The sequence below is a fragment of the Alligator sinensis genome, unplaced genomic scaffold (assembly GCF_000455745.1).
Source record: "Alligator sinensis unplaced genomic scaffold, ASM45574v1 scaffold707_1, whole genome shotgun sequence".
NCBI lineage: Eukaryota > Metazoa > Chordata > Crocodylia > Alligatoridae > Alligator > Alligator sinensis.
In genome coordinates this window covers 1,327,371-1,335,314 of record NW_005842065.1, presented here as the reverse complement: position 1 = coordinate 1,335,314, position 7,944 = coordinate 1,327,371, and the positions used below count along the sequence as shown (strand labels likewise).

The 7,944-nt window shown below is 48.0% G+C and overlaps 1 long non-coding RNA gene across 1 annotated transcript; it reads right to left on the bottom strand.

Moving 5' to 3' along the window:
* Positions 1 to 110: 110 nt before the first annotated feature.
* Positions 111 to 7,934, bottom strand: LOC102375607. The gene is made up of 3 exons (XR_323796.3): positions 7,281 to 7,934; positions 5,220 to 5,365; positions 111 to 1,104 (listed from the first exon to the last, which is right to left on the bottom strand). It is a non-coding gene; the product is annotated as an uncharacterized LOC102375607 (long non-coding RNA).
* Positions 7,935 to 7,944: the final 10 nt, after the last annotated feature.

Here is a 7,944-nt window from a genome sequence, read left to right as displayed (position 1 = left end):
AGCCAATAATGGGGCTCGAATTAGAATACAAATGGCGGGAACTCTTTGCAACGAGCATTTCTCAGATGCAAAAGAAATGCACACTGCAAAGAAAGCTACAAATTTGGCGGGAAAATAATTCAGTGGTGCCAAAGCACACAAAAACAAAAATCACAACTTTGGGTTGTGACAGGGGGGAAGGGCGTAATTAGTAGAAGGATTAAATGATAGAAAAGCCAAAGAGATTGAGGGGAAATCAAAGATGTGGGGAGTTGGAGAGAGGTGGGGCAAGTGACAGGGGAAACAGGAGGAGCTCCAAAGGGATTGGAAAGCATCAAACCCCCTAGCTTCCAGCACATCTGGTCCATCTCTAGTCAGAGGGTGGCTTCTGCCTCTTGACATAGCTGGGCTGAGAGTAGCAGAGAAAGTCAACACTGAGCCACATCCCCACACATAGGGTCACAATGTGAGACTAGCAGATAATTTAAAATGAACACAAGACAGTTCTTTTTTACCCAGTGTGGCATTAAAGGGTAGGACCTGCTGCCACCAGATGTAGTGGAAACTGAGAGTTTAGCCAGATTCACAGAAGACTGGACATGTTCTTGGAGGAAAGGGGCAGCAGTAGCTATTGAGCATGGCAGCAAGGGGCAATGTCTCTGAATTAGAACTCCCCAGACCTTAAATGCTGGAGACTGCAAGTGGGAGAGGAACGGGGGGAAAAACCCTGGTCAGACCCAGTTCACTTTCCCTTTCATCACCTCCTCTCTGCCCTGGTGTGACACAGGAGACTGGGCATGATGGACCTAGGGTCGGACTCAGAAAATGGCTGGTCTTATGTACTGCAGCACAGCTCAGGAAGCCTTCAGCTTCATACAACCACACCACACTGCCAACAAGGAAGACATGGAGAGTCCCAGGCACCAGGGGAGTCTCTGGAAATCCCTAACCCCCCACTGCATGCTCGAATGCGTGAGTAACATCTCTACTCCATAAGACAACAGAGCTGTGTGTGTGCGTGTGTGCACAGCAGTTTCCTTTAATTGTTGGTTCACACGGGGACAGCGTAGGAGTGTTAGGAAAACAGAATGACACACAAGAAGGAACCCTCTGGGGTGGCTGTGTCTGCAAGAGAGAGAGAGGAAAAAGACAGCTTGTAAATACATGTCTGGGACATTGTTTGCGGTCTTTGCAGATAACAGTAGGCATGGGGAGCATATGATAACGCACATGCAAGGGGGGAGCATGTGCACGTGCTATGGGCAATATCATATGTGAAGTGTGTGGCTGGGAATCCTAATGTGACAACAGCACGTGTGTTTTGTGCAAGAAGCATCAGGTTGGGACCAGTTCTAGCTACAAACCTCAACTGGGGTGCTCTGATTTAATATGCACGATCTTGTCTCAGGCAGGGGATTGGACTAGATGACTTCTAGAGGTCCCTTCCAGCCCGACTTTTCTGTGACTGTGATATGAACTCAAGTTTGGAAAGGACAGGCAGTTGCATGCTAGATGCCCTGTGAAGATGCTCAAAAAGGCTGGTCTTCCATGGCAACCCTAAAGAAGTGGGGCTGGAAGGGACCTCCAGAGGTCGCATCCGGTCCAACCCCTGCCTGAGGCAAGGTCAACCCTGCCCAAAACATCCCAGACAAATCCATCAAGAATGGATCAGCATCATTATCACAATGATCCATCATCATTCGTGACTAACATCATCTGAATCTGACATAGGTAAATCAGGGGAGCCACAGTGGCCAACATCCTCCTGCTGTAAAAGGTTCTTAATAGACACTTGAGAGATCCCAGGTAGAGGCCATTCAAGGAAAGCAACCCCCCCACCCCAAAATTGGTAGGGGGGGGGGTGGAATTCCTTCCTGATCCCGCACCTGACTTTGTTTTATGACTCTGACTAAAAGAAAAACAATTAATTACAGGACTCAAGTAAACAGGGTCTTTTGATTGTTTTTGGCTCATTTGCTGCATTTTTTTAAACTTAATATATAAATCGAGCAAATGAGTGCACGCTTCAATTAAGTTATATTTTGTTCTGCTTTAATCTTAAACTAAACCTTCTAGTGCTGTCCCCTGCCCCCAAGCATATTAGTAAATCTTCTAGTTTCTTCTTAACTGGAAAAAAAAAACAAGTGTTGTGTTCTATGGGATGCGGCAACACCCCAACAGCAGCCCTCTTTTTAAAATCCTAGATCCACCCATAGCTGTGACAATGGGGTGTGTGTGCATGCACATGTATGTATCTATGTGTATATGTGTGCGCGCACATGTATGTTCATGTGTGCGCGCACATGTGCAGGTGTGTGCATTCATATATGTGCATGTGTAGTATGTGTGCCTGCATGTACATGTGTGCATGCAGGTATGTGTATGCACGCACGTGTGCATTTGTGTGTATGTGTACACATGTGTGTACATGTACGTGTATTTGTGTGCACATGCACATTTGTGTTTATGTACACACATTTGTGTGTGCACATATTTATGTGTATGTGCATGAAGGTGTATATGTGCATGTGTGTAGTAAACTGAGCAAAAAAGATCAATGCCATGCCATTTACACTCAATGATATCTATACAATCAAGCTGAAGTATTCATCTAGCATGCATTGCCACACCTTCTGGGCATCTCATCATGGTTGATGTCTTTATCCTCGCCCCCTTCCCAGTGATATTGGCTCTTGTTGTTATCCCATTGGACAGGTTCCCTGAAATCTCAAGCTACTGCAGCAACCACTGGACCATTGCTAGTCTGACACTCCATGCTGTTAGTGCAAGGGAGAGATGACAGACACTATTTGAGAGTGTCCAACAGCATGGCTGCATGTGCACACATGTGCAGAAAGGTGAAATGGCATGTGCATGATAGCGCTCTGTGTGTGACCCATTCATCCCTAGTACTTCTCCCTCTAGGTCTGTGCAAAGTCTGCATCAAGAATGCAGCGAAAGCTCTGGTCTGGCACCAGCTGATCCTTTGGAGGTGCTCCAGGACTCCAGGCCCAGACTTCCCCAGCAGCAGCTGCTGTAGAGAATAGTGTAGGATCCCTGGCTGTCGAATCCTGGCCCCTGAAACATCTCTGTTTCTCAGAGCCTCTGTTTTGCTGACAGAAAGCAGAGCCGACAGATCAGCTGGCGCTTGAGACTTTGGGAGTGGTTTTTTTTGTTGTTGCTAAATGAGTGCAATTCTCTGGAGCTGACTCAAAGTAAATGAAACACTTTTCATAACACCTCCAACCCCACCAGCAGAGAGGAAACCCTAAGAGAGCTCAGCTGAGGCTGCCTCCCATGGGCCAAGAGGGGGAGAAGCTTAAAGGCCAAGCCAAGACAAATGCAGGATCCTCTTGCTTCTCACATCCTCCCTCACCAAGCTCTTTAGGTGTCAGCTCTCCTGTCAGCCATCCTGAGCCTTCTACTTCGCTCTCTTCATAGGACATTAGCAATTGCTTGTTGAAAGCAGGGCAGCAGCAGTGGGAATGCAAGGGTGAAATGGTTTAGGGCTAGCCACCCCCAACCAGAACCAGCTTCCTTTCCTGGGCAGCTTAAAGAAAAACCTACACTTAAGTCTTCAACCCAACGGGAGCTGCTAGAAGCCCTGCTCCTCCACATAGGCTGGTGACTGGAAAATGGGGTTGTCAGCTTCCATTTGGTTGCTAGGACCCAAGCATGGGGTGGTTAGGATTTGTTTGGAATCAGGTTTGACTCTCAGAGGTCTTTGGTGGAGCAAAGGCTGAACAACACCCAGTTGTGTGGGAGAAAGCTGGCTATTGATGGTGTCTTGTCCATGAAGGCTGCCTCACTGGGTTCAGATTAAGGGTTAGAAAGCAAGAGGAAGACAGGATGACATCTGGGGCAGCCTGGACCCTCTATGAGGGGGCCAAAATGGCTTGTTGGCAATAAGAGAGGGGGACTGGGAAGGATCCTGGCTGCTCTTAGCCTGATGGCAACAACAGTGATTAGGAGCCTGGGACACAAGACTGATGAGGACAAGCTGAAAGAACCAGGGTGACTGAGTCTGGAGAAAAGAAGATTATGGGGGGGATCTGATCACATCACTTCCAATCCCTGAAGGGCAATGACAGATAAGATGGAGATTTTTTTTTTCTCTGTGACCACAGGGGACAGGACTAGGAGCAATGGCCTCAAGCTGCACCAAGGGAAACTGAGGCTGGAGGTAAGGAGGAACGTCCTAACTCTGAGCAGAGTCAAGCATTGGAACAGGCTGCCCAGAGATGTGGTGGAGTCTCCATTCTTGGAAGTTTTCAATGGCAGGTTGGACAGACATGGGGTTGGGATGGTTTAGTTAGGGCTGATCCTACCTTGAACAGGGAGCTGGACAAGATAACATTACGAAGTCCCTTCCAGCCTGACTTTCCTATGCTCCCATGATGCAAAAAAGGCAAGAGCTTCTGACGTCCTGTGGCCACATCTAGTTATAGGCCATCTGGAAGTGCAAGCAAGAGCAAATGCAAACTGTCCCCATGAGCCCTCCCTGCAAATAGAGACTACAGGTCTCTCTTTCTCATTCAAGCAACGCTGTTAGCAGAAGGAGGAATGAGAGGGGAACTTGCTTGCATTGTACCATCTCCCACAGGAGAGATCAGCCTCCAGGAATGCAGAGCTGATGCCTCTCTGACCAAATCTGGCAAAGATCCAAAAACCCAGAGTCCCAGATTCAACTCAGAACTAGATGCCAAAGCAGATGAGCCAGGAGAATAGTGAATGGAAGTTGATGCCTCTGATGTTCCTTGGTCTGTGATACCACCATGTGGCCAGCAAAGAGGACTGCAACTAGAGGAGAAGGGATGAGAAATGGGCCATATTCAGACCCTGGCCATGGCTGCCTTGACTCCATGGAGGTGACCCCAACATAATCAAGAAAATGCCATTGCTTCCTGTAGCACCAACATCAGGCATGTCCTGTTAGGGCTGGGAATCATCCTTGTTTAAGACCTCAGGGTCACATCACAGCTGTGCACCAACCTAGTTTAATGGGACCTTGTCACATCACCAGGCCATTAAATACAGGGTCATGCATTATGCTGCTGTTAAGGTTAGACACAAAGCCATCACATATGTCAGTTGAGTCATGCCGCTGATGCAGGCTGAGCCATTGTTGCCATGGCATTGCTCGAGGCACTGTCATCACTACTGTCATCTTTAAGGCCTTCTAGAATCATCTGTCAGGCCCCAAAACTCATGAGACAGACTTACAAATCATGAGGACTCACCAAGTGATGGGATGTTATACCTGCCTTCCAGTTAATCAGCCTTAACGCTTTCAAGAACATAAGAACATATGAACTGCACATCCTTGGTCAGACCCTAGGTCCATCTTGCCCAGTCTCCTGTGTCATACGGCAGCAGAGAGCAGATCCTGAAAGGTAAAAGGGAGAGTGAACTGGGTTGGACCAGGGTTTTTTCCCCACTGTTTACTAGACCTTAAACACCTCCAGCATTTAAGGTCTAGAAAATTCTGATTCAGAGGCCGTGTACCTCACTCTCATGCTCAATAGCTACTGATGCCTCTTTCCTCCCCCCAAAAAAGGGTCCAATCCCTTTGTGAATCTGGCTAAACTCTCAGCTTCCACCACATCTGGTGGCAACAAGTTCCACCCTTTAATGATGCACTGGGTGGAAAAGAACTGCTTTGTGTTAGTTTTAAACTGACTACCTACTAGTTTTCATGATGTGACCCCTCGTTCTCATCTGGCTAGAGACAGTTAGTAATAAGTCCCTGTTGACTTTCTCTTCACCATTTAGTGTTCTGCAAACCCTTCTCATGTCCCACTCAAGTATCTCTTTTCTAAATTGAACAGGCCTGCCTTGGTAGTCTCTCCTCATACAGAAGCCCCTCCATAGCACTCTTCATCCTCACTGTTCTTCTCTGGACGTTCTCTAGGTCTTTATCCATTTGGAAGGTGTGGGGACCAGAACCGGGCATAGTCTTCAAGGTGTGGACACACCACAGACTTAAAAAGGAGCATCATGATGCTTACTATTTTGTTTGCAAGCTTTTCTCTGCTACTACAGGGCATAGAAATGTGCTCTATTTTTTAAATGCACTTTTTATGAGGCAAGATCTGGGGGCTTTATAAGCTACACCCCAGCTCCTGAGAGCCAGCCACACCATGTCTGGGCAGCTTCTGAGTCTCCATCATACTGGCTGTCCTTGCACATGAGGCGTCATTATGGTGGTGTCTGAGGTACCAACACTGCCATGACAGCCTTTGAGGAATCACTGGTAAAGTGTGGCCTTTAAGGCCCAGATATCAAGTCTGAGATCATGCTATGACAACAGCTATGTCCAAGGCCCCACTGGGATGACCTCTGAAACATCCAAGGTATTTGTGCTGCATTTCAAGACAGCACCATCGGAAACACTTTTTCCAGCTGGGCTTGACGCTGGTGTTATGACTGTGTTTTTCGGAGCTGTCATCACTAGGAAATGCCATAGAAAGGGATCTCACATGGCCATCTCGTCCAGCCCCCTACTCCAGGCAGGATCAGCCCAGACTAAACCACCCCAGCCCAGCGTCTGTCCAACCTGCTGTCAGACAGTTCCAGGGAGGGAGATTCCACCACTTTTCTGGGCAGCCTGTTGTAATGCTTGACCACACTCATAGTCAGAAAGTTCCTCCTCATAGAAAAATCATAGAGAAGTAGAGCTGAAAGGGACCTCCAGAGGTCACATTGAGTCTAACCCCCTGCCTGAGGCAAGATCATCCTTATCCAAACCATCCTATGCAATACAGAATCTAATCTCTCCGTAAGACTACTAACAACCCTAACATAATACCAGACATCACACATGAACCTGCCACAGGGAAAGCAGGAGAACCATGGCAGCCAACCCACACATTTTTCTTGCTTTTAATATACCCCCAAATACAATACACAACTTGTTTTTGGAAGTCAGCCTGAAGAAATTTGTTTTTCCAGAATTATGGCAGCAGAGAGAAGGGACAAAGCTTAATCTTCAGCTGACTCACCCTTCCTGTCCTACTACCTTCAAACCCTAGCAGCTGAAGACTGGTCTCCAGCTGTGGACTTGAAAAGAGCTAAAGGGCTGTGAATATAAGAGACCAGAAGCCTTAGCAGAAACCAACATTCCCCCTAAGAAAAGTCTGCTTCATTAGCGAAACCCCAAGACCATTAAAAAAGAAGAAAGCATGTTTACCACTGGTAAAGTGAAGAACAATGGGCCATGAACTCAATGGGCCACTGACTCTTTCTACAATGCAGTCATCATCCCCACCCTCCTGTACGAATGCGAAATGTGGATGACTTACCATTGTCACCTCAAGAGCCGGGAGAGGTGTCACCAATGCTGCCTCCAGAAAATCCTTTGCATTCAATGGGAAGATCACAGTGGAACTGCAGCATCCTTGCCAAAGCCAATATTACTAGCATGGAGTTGGAGATCCTCACACACCAACTTCACTGGACCGGACACTGTGCATAAAGGCCTGACTCTTGACTCCCAAAACAAGTGCTCTGCTCCCAGGTCAGTCGCAGCCTGAGATCTCGCGGCAGCGGCCGAGGAAACCGGACAAGGAGGCATGGCAGGCGTCCCTCAAGACAATGGATGTCAACAGCAAGAGTTGGGAGAAGCCGACTGCTCAGCGACTCCAATGGCGCCGCAACCTCCACCAAGCGACAGCCCCTTTTGAGGTGACATGTCTTGCCCTCGAAGCAGAGAAGAGAAAAGAAGAGGAGAGGAGCCCCAACCTGCAGCCTGCTCTCCTCTAAGGAAAGACCTCTAACTTCTGCGGGATCAAGGACTGGACTCTTCAGTCATCTCAAAACCCATCAACAGGCCACGGGACTGCCCTCGAATGGAGAGAGTGGCAATGACGCCACCACCCGCAACTGGGTAATAGCTGATCAGATACACGACAGAGCAGGAGGTGCGTGGTATGTGTATAAATTACGGTAATCGCCCCTCTCCCCCCC